Here is a 12,759-nt window from a genome sequence, read left to right on the forward strand (position 1 = left end):
AGTAAGCAGCATCCCTCCCTGGCCTCTGCATCAGTTCCTGCCTCCGAGGTTCCTGCCCTGTTTGAGTTCCTAACCTCCTTAGATGATGAACAGAGATGACAAAACATAAGCCAAACAAACCCTTTCTTCTCCAGGTTGCTATGGGTCACGGTGTTTCATCACAGCCATGGTAGCCCTAACTAGGACACAGTCTCATAGGTATTTCTTCAAGTGGGCAGAAAATTCATGTCCGCACACGAATGTTGACAGCAGCATTATTTAGAACTGTTCAAAACTGGAAGCGACCATGATACCATTAGTGAGTGGATGGAGAAAAACCAACCTGTGGTGATGGGGTTCAGATAATGGAACCTAAGCCAGAATCCAGAGGACATGTGCTAGGAAGCTGTGAAGAGACTCTCAGGAAACCCCAATGCAAACTGCTGAGCGAGAGACACCAATCTGCAAAGCTGCCACCCACTATGATCACCATCGCACGGCACCCAGAAGAGCCAATCCAGAGAGTCAGAGAGAGAAAGGATGAGTAGCTGCCAGGGCTGTGGTGGGAACACTCATGGCATCTAAGACTACAGGAGTGGACGCACGTCTTTATACACTGCCCAAACATGAAGATCCCACAGGACATGGCTCTGAGGTCATAGCACTGCCCTGGGCTCAGCTCGCGCAGTGTGGTAAATGTTTAGCAATGGAAGTCATGGACAGAATGAATATATGGGAACCTGGCTCTGCATAGACTTAAAACAAACTCTGAAAGTTGATTATTAACTTAATGGAACAGATATAGCTCTCCGGCCTACATTTTGCTTCACAAAGTACAAGTGAGTTAAAAATAAGTATTTTTACACCAGAACAGGAAGAAAACATAAAAAGCATAAGGAGGTAGGTAGCTCAGTTGATCCAGCACCTGTCTAGGGTGCTTGAAGCATTGGTTCCCGTCCTGGCTCCACGGAAACAGAGTGTGTTGGTGCAGGCTGTAAGCAGAGCTCTCGGGGAATGGAAGCAGGAGAGTGGAGATTAAAGGCCATCCTCAGCTACATAAGTATTTGAGGCCAGCCTGGGCTACCTGAGACCCTAAAAGAGGAAGTGGAGGAGGACAAGTAGGGGAGAAGAGAGAGAGAGAGAGAGAGAGAGAGAGAGAGAGAGAGAGAGAGAGAGAGAGAGAGAGAGGACTATGTTAGAAAATATTGGTAGAGAGTGGGCTTTACAGGCCTGACTCTAACCTTGGAATGTACATTAAACATGATACGTTTTCACATATAAAGCACCTTATTAAGAGGAAAAACTTACAGCCAATAGACAAAAACATGTTCCAATCACAAATAATGAAACTGGAACATTTCTCTAAATGCAGAGTTAAACACGATACGCCTTCCTCCCATGAAACTGGCAGGTCTGAATATACTACGGTGCCCAGCACTGGCGAGGTTATGGCAAAGCAGCAAGCAAGGGGAAATTCACTCACTCTCTCTCTGTATGTGTGTGTATGTGTGTGTGGTGTGTGTGTGTAGTGTGTATGTGTGGTGTGTGTGTGTGGTGTGCGTGTGTGATGTGGTGTGTGTGGTGTGCTGTGTGTGTGTATGGTGTGGTGTGTGGTATGTGTGTATGGTGTGTGTGTGGTGTGGTGTGGTGTGTAGTGTGTGTGTGGTGTGGTGTGGTGTGTGTGTTGTGGTGTGGTGTGGTAGGGTAGTGTGGGCTGTGGTGGTGTGTGTTGTCGAGGGTGATGTGTGGCTTGGTGTAGGTGGTGGGGTAGTGTTCGTGTGGTGTGGTTGGTGTGAGGTGTGTAGTCTGGTGGGTGGTGTGTGGTGTGGTGTGGTGTGATGTCGTGTAGTTGTGGTGTGGGTGTGGTTGTGTCTTGGGTGTGGGGTGTGGTGTGTGTCTGTGTGTGCTGTAGGTGTGGTGGTGTGTGTGTGCTGTGGGTGTGCTCTTGGTGTGGTGTGGTGGTGTGGTGGGTGTGTGGTGTGGTGTGTGTAGTGTGTGTGTGTGTGGTGTGGTGTGTAGTGTGTGTGTGGTGTGGGGTGTGTGTGTATGGTGTGTGTGTGGTGTGCTATGTGTGTGATGTGGTGTGTGGTGTGTGTGTGGTGTGCTCTGCGTGTGATGTGGTGTGTGGTGTGTGGTGTGCTCTGTGTGTGTGTGTGTGCACTTACCTCTGTGTGTCTGTTGACTTCTGTCAAGGGAGTGTTAGTGCATTAGCACAGGCTGCCCTGGAATTTCTCATCATCCACCTCAGCCTCTTGAGCGCCGAGGTTTCAGATCTGTGCTATCACACCTGCCTCCATCCCCTGCTGAACATCTATTTCTTGCAGAAAGATTAAAGGAGTAAAATACAAGCAAACGTACAAACCCTGCTTTTGGCTGCAGGGGGCAGTCAGGATTGCTGCAGATCTGCCAACATCACAGTTCAGGGACAAGAAGGAAGGCAGAGGAAGGAACACAAAGTGAGGGTCCTTCACTTAAAGTTGGCCTTTGGCCCCAGAGATAACGTGGGAGGGGCCGGGGAGCCTTTGAGCCCCAAGGATATGGTGTGACCTCCCAGCCCTGTCTTACGTTGGGGCACCTGCAGGGACTGCTGTGACATCAGACCTTCAGGGACTCGGGGGGCTCCTGCTCTGCAGTCCCCACTTCCAGCTCCTGGGTCAAGACAGCAGAACAGCGGCAGGGGCCCTCTGTTCACAAGCTACTGCAGTCCCAGGCTGGAGCAGACCGGGTGGCCACCACGGTTCACCCACAACTGCCCAAGGCTGATCCTCTCATATGTTGGTCTCTTTGAGGTGGCTCCAGGCAGGGGATGGGTATGTCCCTCAGGACGCCAAGATCAATCAGACACTTCCATGATTCTGGGTATGGCTAGAAGGTAAGGTAGGGCAACTTCTCTCGCAAGCCTGCAGACTTCAGCTTAGGTCTGGGTGAACTGTCACCTTCCCTGGGTCTCAAATGCCTCTGTAAAGTATGACAGTGCTGTCTCCCCGGCTCGGAGAACTTATCTAGACAGAAGACAGTGTCAACACTCACTACCAGCTGCCTAGGACCAGAATTGTACACTGTTGTGTCCCGTCCCCCATTTTACAGAACAGAAGCCAAGATTCAGTAGCGCTAAAGAAACTTCCCAGGGCATGAGGTGATGCACTCCTATAATTAATTCCAGCACTCCGGAGACAGAAGCAGATGGATCTTAGAGTTCGAGGCCAGCCTGATCTACAGAACTAGTTCCAGGATAGCTAGGGTTACTTAGGGAAGCCCTCCCTCCAAAAAAAAAAAAAAAAAAAAAAAAAAAAAAAAAAAAAAAAAAAAAAAAAAAAAAAAAAAAAAAAAAAAAAGGAAAAGAAACTTCCCAGGGCAAGAGCTGTGGTTCCAAGGTTCAGCGCCTGCCTGCTGGGGAGAGGCTCGGGGTGCCCCGCTCAAAACAACGAAAGCAAAAGGAAACTTACCCAAGGTCAATGAGGGGGAGAAGGAGAACAAGGTCACCGACTCGGAGCCCTGGGCTTGGAAGCCAGAAGTACCTGCAAGCTGCGAGGGTCCGCACCAGCAGCGGAGCTCCCAGACCCGTGCACTAGCTCTAGACTGGGGTGGAGCTGGTTGGGGTCAGCACGCCTACTCCACGCACAGGGGAGGAGCGGACACCGGGGTCCGCCCAGCCCGGACCCCTCCAATCATAGGACGCCCTAGGGCCAGGCCCCTAGATCTGACCAATCAAAGGATCCTTCCCCAGTCCCGAGAATGAGGAGAGGGCTTTGGAAAGTGGACTAGGGAACCTGTACTGGCGGTCCTTTCGCAGGTGCCTCGCTCCCTAGAGGGCCCCAGCTTTTTCTTCTGCAAAATGGGTCACCAACGCCTACAAAGAACCATGCTGTCCCGGGCCGATCCTCAAAAGGTTGCGTATCCCTAGCTGGATTGGAGACCTCCCCGCCCCCAATTCAAGCTTGGGTTCCAAGCCTGGCATCTCCAGAACCCAGCTGGTCACCCACCGTCCACGCAATGGGACCTCAGTGAGTCTCTGTCCCGAGATTGGAGATAGCTTGGATCGAAGAGCTCGAGGAGGCAAGGAGGCGGGGCCCACCGCATGGAATCTGGCATATCTCAGGACAAACCTGCTGGAGGAGGGACCAACGGAAAGTCCAGCTAGGTGGGGTGTCAGAGGGCTAGCCCTGGCTGTGTGGCCTGATCCTTGCGTTGGTGGTGACACGGGGCACTCATAAAGCATCCCTGGCGTGTTAAAGGGGTTTTACATTACCTGGGTCATGTCCCTCACCCAAGAGAGTGATAAGCAAGAGGCCTCCCTGCACTGTGGATTGAGACAAAGAAGGTCACCCATTGGCTGCGGACCAGGGGCTGTGTCCTAGTGGGCCCAAGGTTCTGAATCCCGAACCCTTCCCACCTCTTCAGCGCCTCAGGTTTTCAAAGGAGTGTTCTCTCTGATGGCCCTTCCGCCTTGTCTAGATACCTCAGACCCCCTCCCTGAGCAGGGTCTTTTTCCTCCCATTTGAGGTAAGTCAGAAGAAAATACAGGGTCCAGTAACATGCCTGTCACTTCCTGACCAAAGCTGTGTCCCGAAGGCTCCCTTCCGTGGGTGCCCTTCATTGCCTGCCCTATCTCTCAAACCATTTCTGAGGCCCTTTCTTCCCAAGCTCCAGTCTCCCCACTTCAGTACACCACTCTCACGCTAACCACAGCCTTTGTGCCAGCTCTGCCTTGAGCAGAACCTCAGACTGCAATATCAGGCACCCCTGTCTCTTCTCTGCCAGCCAATATCATGCTCTGGGTGCTGAGCCCAAACATGCTATACACCTCACACAACCTAAGGAGCCTCCTGGGCTCCTCCATGCCAGCCACTCTCAGTTATTGCCGGCAAAGAACTAACCACACCCCCTGGATGTGTGTGTGTGTGTATATATATATATATATATATATATATATATATATGGCAGGAACAGAGTAGTTGCTCAACAAATGCTTGTTGGGGGGATTCAATGTATATATTTGCCCTTGTACCAGCATGGACAGACATGGTGAGTCCTGTGGCCTTGTTCTCCAGGCCTCCATTGTCGCTCATATAAACCGACCTAGAGTCACGGACTTTTGCATACCGTTTACTTTCTCCATGAGTTAGGATGTTCCCATGAACACACCAGGTCTTCAGGGATGCAGTCCCTGGGGCGGGAAGCCTCTGATTTTCCTTTATGATTCTCCAATTGCAGTTTTATCTGTCTTACGCCACCCGCAGGAGTATGAGGTGGTCCTGCCCCCTGGCAGTTCCCCAACACTGAGTGGCCTGCTCGCGTGTAAAACGGGCTCCATAAAACTTGCAGGTCTTATGATTAAACGCCAGGGTCCCAATGAGCTCTGTGCTCTGAAGCTGGAATAGAGTCGGCAGAAGGACAGGTGTCGGAATCCCCAAAGAGCAGCCTGGAAGCTGACTGTCCCAACGAGGCACCAGGAAGTCTGAGGGAAGCCATCCTTTTAGAGGTGCTGAGTGGAAGTGGGGGGCATAAGCAGAGATCCCTGCAATAAGGAGGGACCTCTATGTTACTTTTTTCATTTACACAAATGCCCAACAAAAGCCACATAAGGAAAGAAGGGCCTGCTGAGGTTCATGGTTTGAGGGTCTGGTCCATCATGGCCGTGAAGACATGGGTGTACTAAATTGTTTCTAACAATGGAAAACGGTGGCCGGCATGTTGTGCGGATTCTGGATCCATGGCTTCACAGGCAGACAGAGAAACAGGCTTGAGGTCAGAGAGTGGCAGAGCAATATGTGTTCCATCCCTGTATGGTGCTCACTGAATGACCAGCCCAGGTCACCATGCTAGCAGTGCCCAGCAGTTATTTGGGGGTGGTGCACGTGTCCTAGCATAAACCACACTCCAACGTCAGAACTCCCATGCGACTTTCTGTCTATTGGGGCAAGAACTCACCGTTTTGTCTTAAACCACTATCTCTGGTAAGGATGCTAAAGAGGCATCGTGGGGGCTGTGGGTGTGCTGGAGCTCTCTGTAGGACCCTGTGAGTAGATCCCCAGGAAGAATGGCAGGTACTGGCCTGTTTCTAGGCTGTGGGTAAGGGGGTGGAGACAGTGGAGGGGATGGAGGCAATGGTGGGATAGTGGAAGGGATGCAGCTTAATCCTGAGGTAGCTACGAGGGACTGTCCGGCTTGAGGCAAGGGCACAGGTGAGTAGAGGAGCAGAACAGCTTTCCTCTCTGTTGTATAAGCATGATTCAGCTGGTTCTGGAACTCACCAAGTACGAGGAAACATTAACCTAGCCAGGACTGTGGCCTTGGGAAGTCAAGGTGAGCAGGGTAAGTGACCCAAACTTTGTTTGATTTTGTGGAAGCAGGGTCTCACCATGTACGTCCAGGCTAGCCTGGACCTGGAGACTAATTCCTTAGCTCAGCTTTCTGGGAATGGGATTGTAGGTGTGTGTCATTAAGCCTAGCTACAAACTTTCTTTCTGGGGGCAGAGTTATCGTCTCTTGGGACCTCGCATCCCACCTTGTGAGCCACAGCTAACACCCCACTCCTTGGAACCTTTCTCCAGAGGTCACAGTGGTCCACTGCATTTCTCCCTAGAAGAGCTCACCATGTCTTTGACATAGAATGTAAAATGGGTGTTGTCCTCAGGCCTTGCTGTAACACTAACCTCTGCCTTGAACCACAGCCCATGTGACTACCTGAAAAACACAACATCTCTCTTTTTAAAGAGATGAGGTGTGTTCAGAAAGTTCGAGGTCTTTCTTACGCCATATCTCTGCAACAGTGGGTGGAGCCTGTGGGCCACGCTCAGTCAAATCTCAGTGTTTTTCTGAACATCCCAGTGCCCAAGAGAACAGGAAGCCTGCAGATGACCCCTGATGCTGACACAGAGAGGGGCGGGTGCTGCCTCCCACCCAGGGGTACACTGCAGGGGTCAGAGGAGAGAGGATCGCTGCTAAGAGAGAGGTCTGGCCCACAGGTTGGGCGGGGCTGCAATAAAATTACCAAGAAAAAATGAGGACATCCCAGCCAGGAGAGCAGAGAGGAAGGTTCAGGGTGTATGCAGGGAGGGGCGGGGTCAGCTGTGAAGTTTGAAATCCAGGTCACCAGGCATCAGTAGAGGAGCTGGAAAGGTCAGGGGTCACTGGCAACAGTGTCACTGGACCCTGTTTCCCAGTCGTAATAACACTTATGATTTTGTAAGATAGTTCGCAAAGCATCTTGTTAACTAACATTCAATTCTCAATTGCTTTTTCTTTATACACACACACACACACACACACACACACACACACATATATAGTCAAAGAATATAATTCAGACTTTAAAAAAATGAGGAAAACCGGTCCAGTGAAGAAATGGATGAGTCTTGAGCTTGTTATACTGAATGAGGTTAAGTCCTATTAACTAAAATACAGTGGAATAAGCCAGACTCGGAGGGACCTAACGATTCCACATAGGTGAGGCCCCTTGAGCACTCAGAGTTACAGGAAGGGAGTTTGTGGAGCCAGGACTAAGGAGGCTAGGGTTTAAAGTGATGGTTTCAACTTGGAAAATTGAAAAACCTTTGTGCTGGGCAGAGCAGGTGATGGGGGCAGGAGGATGAGGGGTGAGTGAAGGGATGATGGGTGGCAGGGACCACTACGTAACAGTGAACTCGCTGAATGTGGCAGAACATGAGGTTTGGAAATGATTAACATGGTGGAGGCAGGAGGATTAGAGTTTCAAGGTCACCTTGGTTTCCCAGGGAGCTAGAGGGTAGGTAGCCTGGGCTACATGAGATGCTGTCTCATAAAACAGAACAAAAACTGAAAAGAGGTTTCCCCCCGACCATCACCTTAGTTTCATAACCCGACCATTTGGTATTTAAAAAGAAAAAGCATAACAGATCCATTTGACCTTGTGTCCCCACCCCTGGAGCAGAAACAGTGATAAAATCTTACAGGAGCAGAGACAGGAGCCTGGCTCGCCGAAACAAGATGTAGTACCAGACCGGGAGCCCAGGATGGTGGCCCATCCCAGAGCCAGGGGCAGAGCTGTGGTATCCAGTCCCCAAGGCCCTGAGGAGCAGGAGTCTGGAGCATTAGTAGATCTCAGAGGACAGCATGAGGGGTGGCCACAGCCAAGTGTCAGCAGCCTCAGGGGACCCAGGGACACCCCAGCCTCTCCTCCTCTGCTATAGGATGAGTTCAAGGCTTGATCCTCAGACTGGCAACACTGGGAAGTGGTGGAACCTTTGTGTGGTGGACTCTGCGGAAGATCTAGAGACACTGGCTCAAGGGGACTGTGGGGCCCTGGTACCTGCCTCTCCCTCTGCTCCCTGTCCCACAAGTAAGCTCTTAGCTCTCCTGTGCTCCTGCCACGCTGTGCTGCCCTCCTCTAAAGCCCATACAAGCAGCCAAGTGATCGCAGACTGAAACTTCCAAAGGAGTGGGCTGAAACAACTCTTTCTCTTCATCAGTCAGTGACTTCATTACCATGATGGCGGCCTGCCTAACACACCTCCCTCCCTCTCTCCTCTGACAAGCCAGAACCTTCTGTTGGACTCAGCTGCAGGCACAGGCCTTGCAGGTCAGCCTCCTGGCACATGCCCAGGGAAGGCTAGGAATGGACATAGCACAGAGGTTGCGTCAGGGTCAGGAGGGAGCCCAACCCCAGTGGCACAGTGGAGGAGGCTCACGTGATGCTATAGTGACAGGCATGTGGTAGAGTTAAGGAGACAATGACACCAGAGAGCCATGCTCATCCATGGACACTCTAGGATGAGGGGCAGACAGAGGACACGGTGCATGCAGACCTAGACATGCCCCTGGCATGTGGCTCTGTGGTACAGCATTTACCTGGCACATGATGTCCTGGGAAGCTCATCCATTCAGCTCACTCGTCCTTGTACCCAGGGATTCCCAATGGCTGAGTGAGCTAGAAGCTACCTGCTAGGCAAAGTAGACCGGGCAGCATAGTCAGCTGAGGTCTGCAGTGCACAGTATGGGGGCAGAGGGAATGCTGGGACTGTGTGCAGGTAGGCGTGTGAGGCCAGCAGGTCAGTTGTGGTATAGAGTGGCTGCTGAGGACTGGCTGGGGGTCCTCTGGAACCTCAGAGATGGAACTGCGTTCCACTGATGGACAGAGCCAATGCACAGGCTGGGCGCTTTTGAAGTCTCTGATCTGGGAGGGGAAGGTAAAGAAATGGCAAATGAGAAGCAGAATGGGCTTAAGGAGGGGATATAGAGTCTCAAAGCCACAGGGAAAGATCCAATGGAGAAGGGAAAGTTGGCTGTACAAGGGAAGAAAGAATTTGTAATCTCTGTAGCTCCTGAAGGATGGGGGTGAGGATGAGGTGGAGTGGAGGAGTCATCAACAGATAGATTTGGGAGGAGGGAGGAGTCTTCCTGACACCTTAACTAGGAGATCAGGAGAGAGGGGAGGGAGAGTGAAGATATGTGTGGGGGTGGGTAGAAGGATAAATAAATGGAGGGCTTTAAAGAAGGAGATGATAGATAGATAGATAGATAGATAGATAGATAGATAGATAGATAGATAGATAGATGATAGATAGGTAAGCCCTGTGGTAAACACCATGACCAAAAGTAACTTGGGGAGGGAAGGGTTTATTTGGTTTACTCATCCCAATCACAGTCCATCATAAAGGGAAGTCGAAGTAGGAACTCAAGGCAGGAACTGAAGCAGAAGCCATTGGAACATGCTTATTGGCATATCCTTATATAAGCATGTTCTTATATAACCCTGGGCCACCTGCCCAGGACTAGCACTGTCTGCAGTGGGCTGTACCCTCACACATCAGTGAGGCCAATCTGATGGGGGCATTTTTCAACTGAGGTTCCTGTTCCCAGATGACTCTAACTTGTGTAAAATTGACAAAAACAAAACAAAAACAAAAAAAACAGAACAGAAAGAAAGGGATGGGGGGAGGAATGGAGGGAAGGAAGGATGAAGGAGGAAGGAAGGGAGGAAGGAAGGAAAGAAGGAAGGAGGGAAGAGGAAGGAGGGAGGAAGGAAGGGAGGAAAGAAGAAGGGAGGAAGAAGGAGGGAGGGAGGAAGGAAGGAAGGAAGGAAGAGAAAGGAGGAGGGAGTGGATGTATATGTAGATATGTAGGGATGGGTAGAGGGAGGAAAGGCTGGGTAAGAATGGATGTATAGATGAACGAATTCATAGATGGATGGACTAGATGGATGGAAGTAAAGAAGGGCAGGAGGAGATGAGGAGGAGCGATGGTATCTTAGCTAAGGCTTCTATTGCTGTGAAGAGACACCATGACCACAGCAACTCTTATAAAGGAAAAACATGTAATTGAGGTGGCTTACATTTTCAGAGGTTCAGTTCACTATCATCATGGTGAGACATGGCAGCATGCAGGCAGACATGGTGCTAGAGAGGTAGCTGGGAGGGCTATGTCTTGCACAGGCAACAGGAAGTAGTCTATGACACTGAGCAGAATCTTGAGCATGTATGAGACCTCCAAGCCTGCCTCCATAGTGACACTTCCTCCAACAAGGACACACCTCCTAATAGTGCCACTCCCTTTGGAGGTTGTTTTCTTTCCAACCACTTGGGATGGATATGGAGATGGATGGTAGCTTTCCCTTGTCTGTGTTTCTGTTGGTAAAAGAGATTCTAACTTATGGCTTCTCTGCTCTCTCTAAAGAACAAAGAAAGATCATCTTTGTTGGGACAAGCTTGTTAAAGTCATCTGCTGAAGTGGGACAGCCAAAGTCAAGGGTAGTTGTGGATGGCAATATCAACACTGGATGAGGTAACCGACTCCTTGAGGCTGACAAGGGGTCATACTGGGACAGATGACTGAAATCGGAGTGAGAACATATGGACAGAGAGTAGGACGCAGGGGCCTGAGGACCCCTTTCCCATGATGTCACTGATCCTTCAGCCCCTCCTCACAGTGCCTTTCCTGGTCTGGCCCTCTCAGAGTAGATGTCCCTTTCCTTTGCTAGTCGGTGTTCAGGCCCACCCACCATCTCTGAGTGGGTGAGCAAACCCACCCTACAGGTACAGTTGGCTCCTTCTGCTCACCCCATCTCCCATAGAGACCACAGGTGCTGAAAGGGACTGGCCAGCTTGTCATGGGACCGATCCCACAGAAAGCTATTGCTTAGCTAAAAGGCCACTAGGCTAATGCCAGCCATAGCCAGTACGAGGTCCTTTGGACAGTGCAGAGGCCACTCAGCCATCTCTGCTTGGACTCTTGTCAGAGGTGTGGAATTAGTGACCTTTGTGGGTGTCATTGTCCTGACCACTGGAGCTCCTCCACAGGCACCATCTGCCTCCACCGAGTCCCATGAGGTGTTAACATATTTATTTGTATGTGAGGTGGTGGCGGTGTTGACATTTGCACCCCAACAGCCCAAATGCTTCCCCATGTCTCCCTGGAAACCTTTCTCCACTATCGTCCATCTTTGCCAGCAGTTCTGAGAATGTCCCTTCTAGGAGGAAGCATTTGAGAATGCCAACGCTGCAAATTCCCTAGCTCCCTCACTCCAAAGGCAAGTGGCAGAGGCACAGAACATTGCAGTAGGCAGCCCATTGCCTGGAAGGGCACTGTCCAGGAGATTCAGGCCCCCACAGAGATTAGAGCAGGGAAACTAGCTACTAAGATGGGCGGATCCCTGTGTTTCCTCACTCACTCTCGCCTCTCAGGCAGACGGCTTTTCAGACTTTGACGCCTCAGCAAAGGGAGCTCAGAGGAGAACAAAGGCATCCAAGGAGACACGCACAGTGACAGTTGCCATGTGTCCCGTGGCTATTTGTTAGCTGCCTGACTCATGATTCTCTCGCCTGTAGCAGAGCCCAGAAAGGGACGTTTGTTAGCTCACCTCAGTCTCCATAACTCCCATGCCCGGCCTGCAGTGAGATGAACTCATTCACTCTATAGATAGATTCATGACCCCAGACAGCCCCTGGGGGCCCAGCCGCTTGAAATGTTCCCAATTGCACATAGCTATGAGGGCTGGCAGGCAGGATCCAGTTGGACAAGGGCAGGACAACCCACCCCTGTAGGCCCTGCTGGCATGGGAAGCTGGGACTCAGCTGAGAAAGGGAGGGAGGGAAAGGGGGCAGGCTCTGGTTTCCAAGCCAGGCTAGGCTCTTGTAACTCAGGTTGAGCAACCACCACTGCATGGCAAAGTCCCCCAGGCTCTCCTGTTGCGCTCTAAGGCTGTTCCAGTAAGGGTGACTACGGGTACTACTCCCATGTGGGAATCTGTGGGTTCCCTCTGGAACCGGCCCTGTGGGCTCATAGAATGCTGTTACTGGCCAGAGAGCACTAGTCTAGCTATGTCACACTCCAGAGAAACCATGTTCACAGACACAAAGCTTAATACTGGTGCAGGAAGTTAGTTCCCCATGACTGCAGGCACCTGGGAGAATCACTCCTGTTGTTGCGGTCACCATGCTGTGGCAGATAGGCCATCAAACTCCGCCAGTATTGGAACAAGCAGCCACTGTGGAAGATGTGGAGCCCTGTATCCCAGAAGCTCGGTGCAGAAGGCTGTACCCAGATCCATGAACTCTGGGTAAACTCCGAGCACCGCTATTGGCCGGCACTGTCTTGAGTTTGAAGATACAGTGAAGAATTCTTTTTTTGGAAAATGCACCTTAAGGAACCTTGTCACTGGCCAGACCTGGATAGGAAGCAGACTGTCACTGGATCCATGACGTGACAGGAAGACAGATGGGAGCTGTGCTTTCAGCAGGTGGGGAGAAAATCATGGTAATGGAGCCAAGCAGACTCCTAGAGAAAGTTCAGACCCAAGTGCCC

The 12,759-nt window shown here is 51.1% G+C and overlaps 1 protein-coding gene across 1 annotated transcript in view; it reads right to left on the reverse strand.

Annotated features, from left to right (window-relative positions):
- The window catches only part of Aldh1l1 (aldehyde dehydrogenase 1 family member L1), a 47,184-nt gene extending 43,603 nt beyond the window's left edge, over window positions 1-3,581 (reverse strand). Inside the window, exon 1 of the mRNA XM_038317985.1 lies at window positions 3,426-3,581. The gene's annotated coding sequence lies outside the window, so the exon portion shown is untranslated. The remainder of the gene's footprint in view (window positions 1-3,425) is intronic.
- Window positions 3,582-12,759: the final 9,178 nt, after the last annotated feature.

Source organism: Arvicola amphibius, chromosome 2 (assembly GCF_903992535.2).
Source record: "Arvicola amphibius chromosome 2, mArvAmp1.2, whole genome shotgun sequence".
Taxonomy (NCBI): Eukaryota; Metazoa; Chordata; class Mammalia; order Rodentia; family Cricetidae; genus Arvicola; species Arvicola amphibius.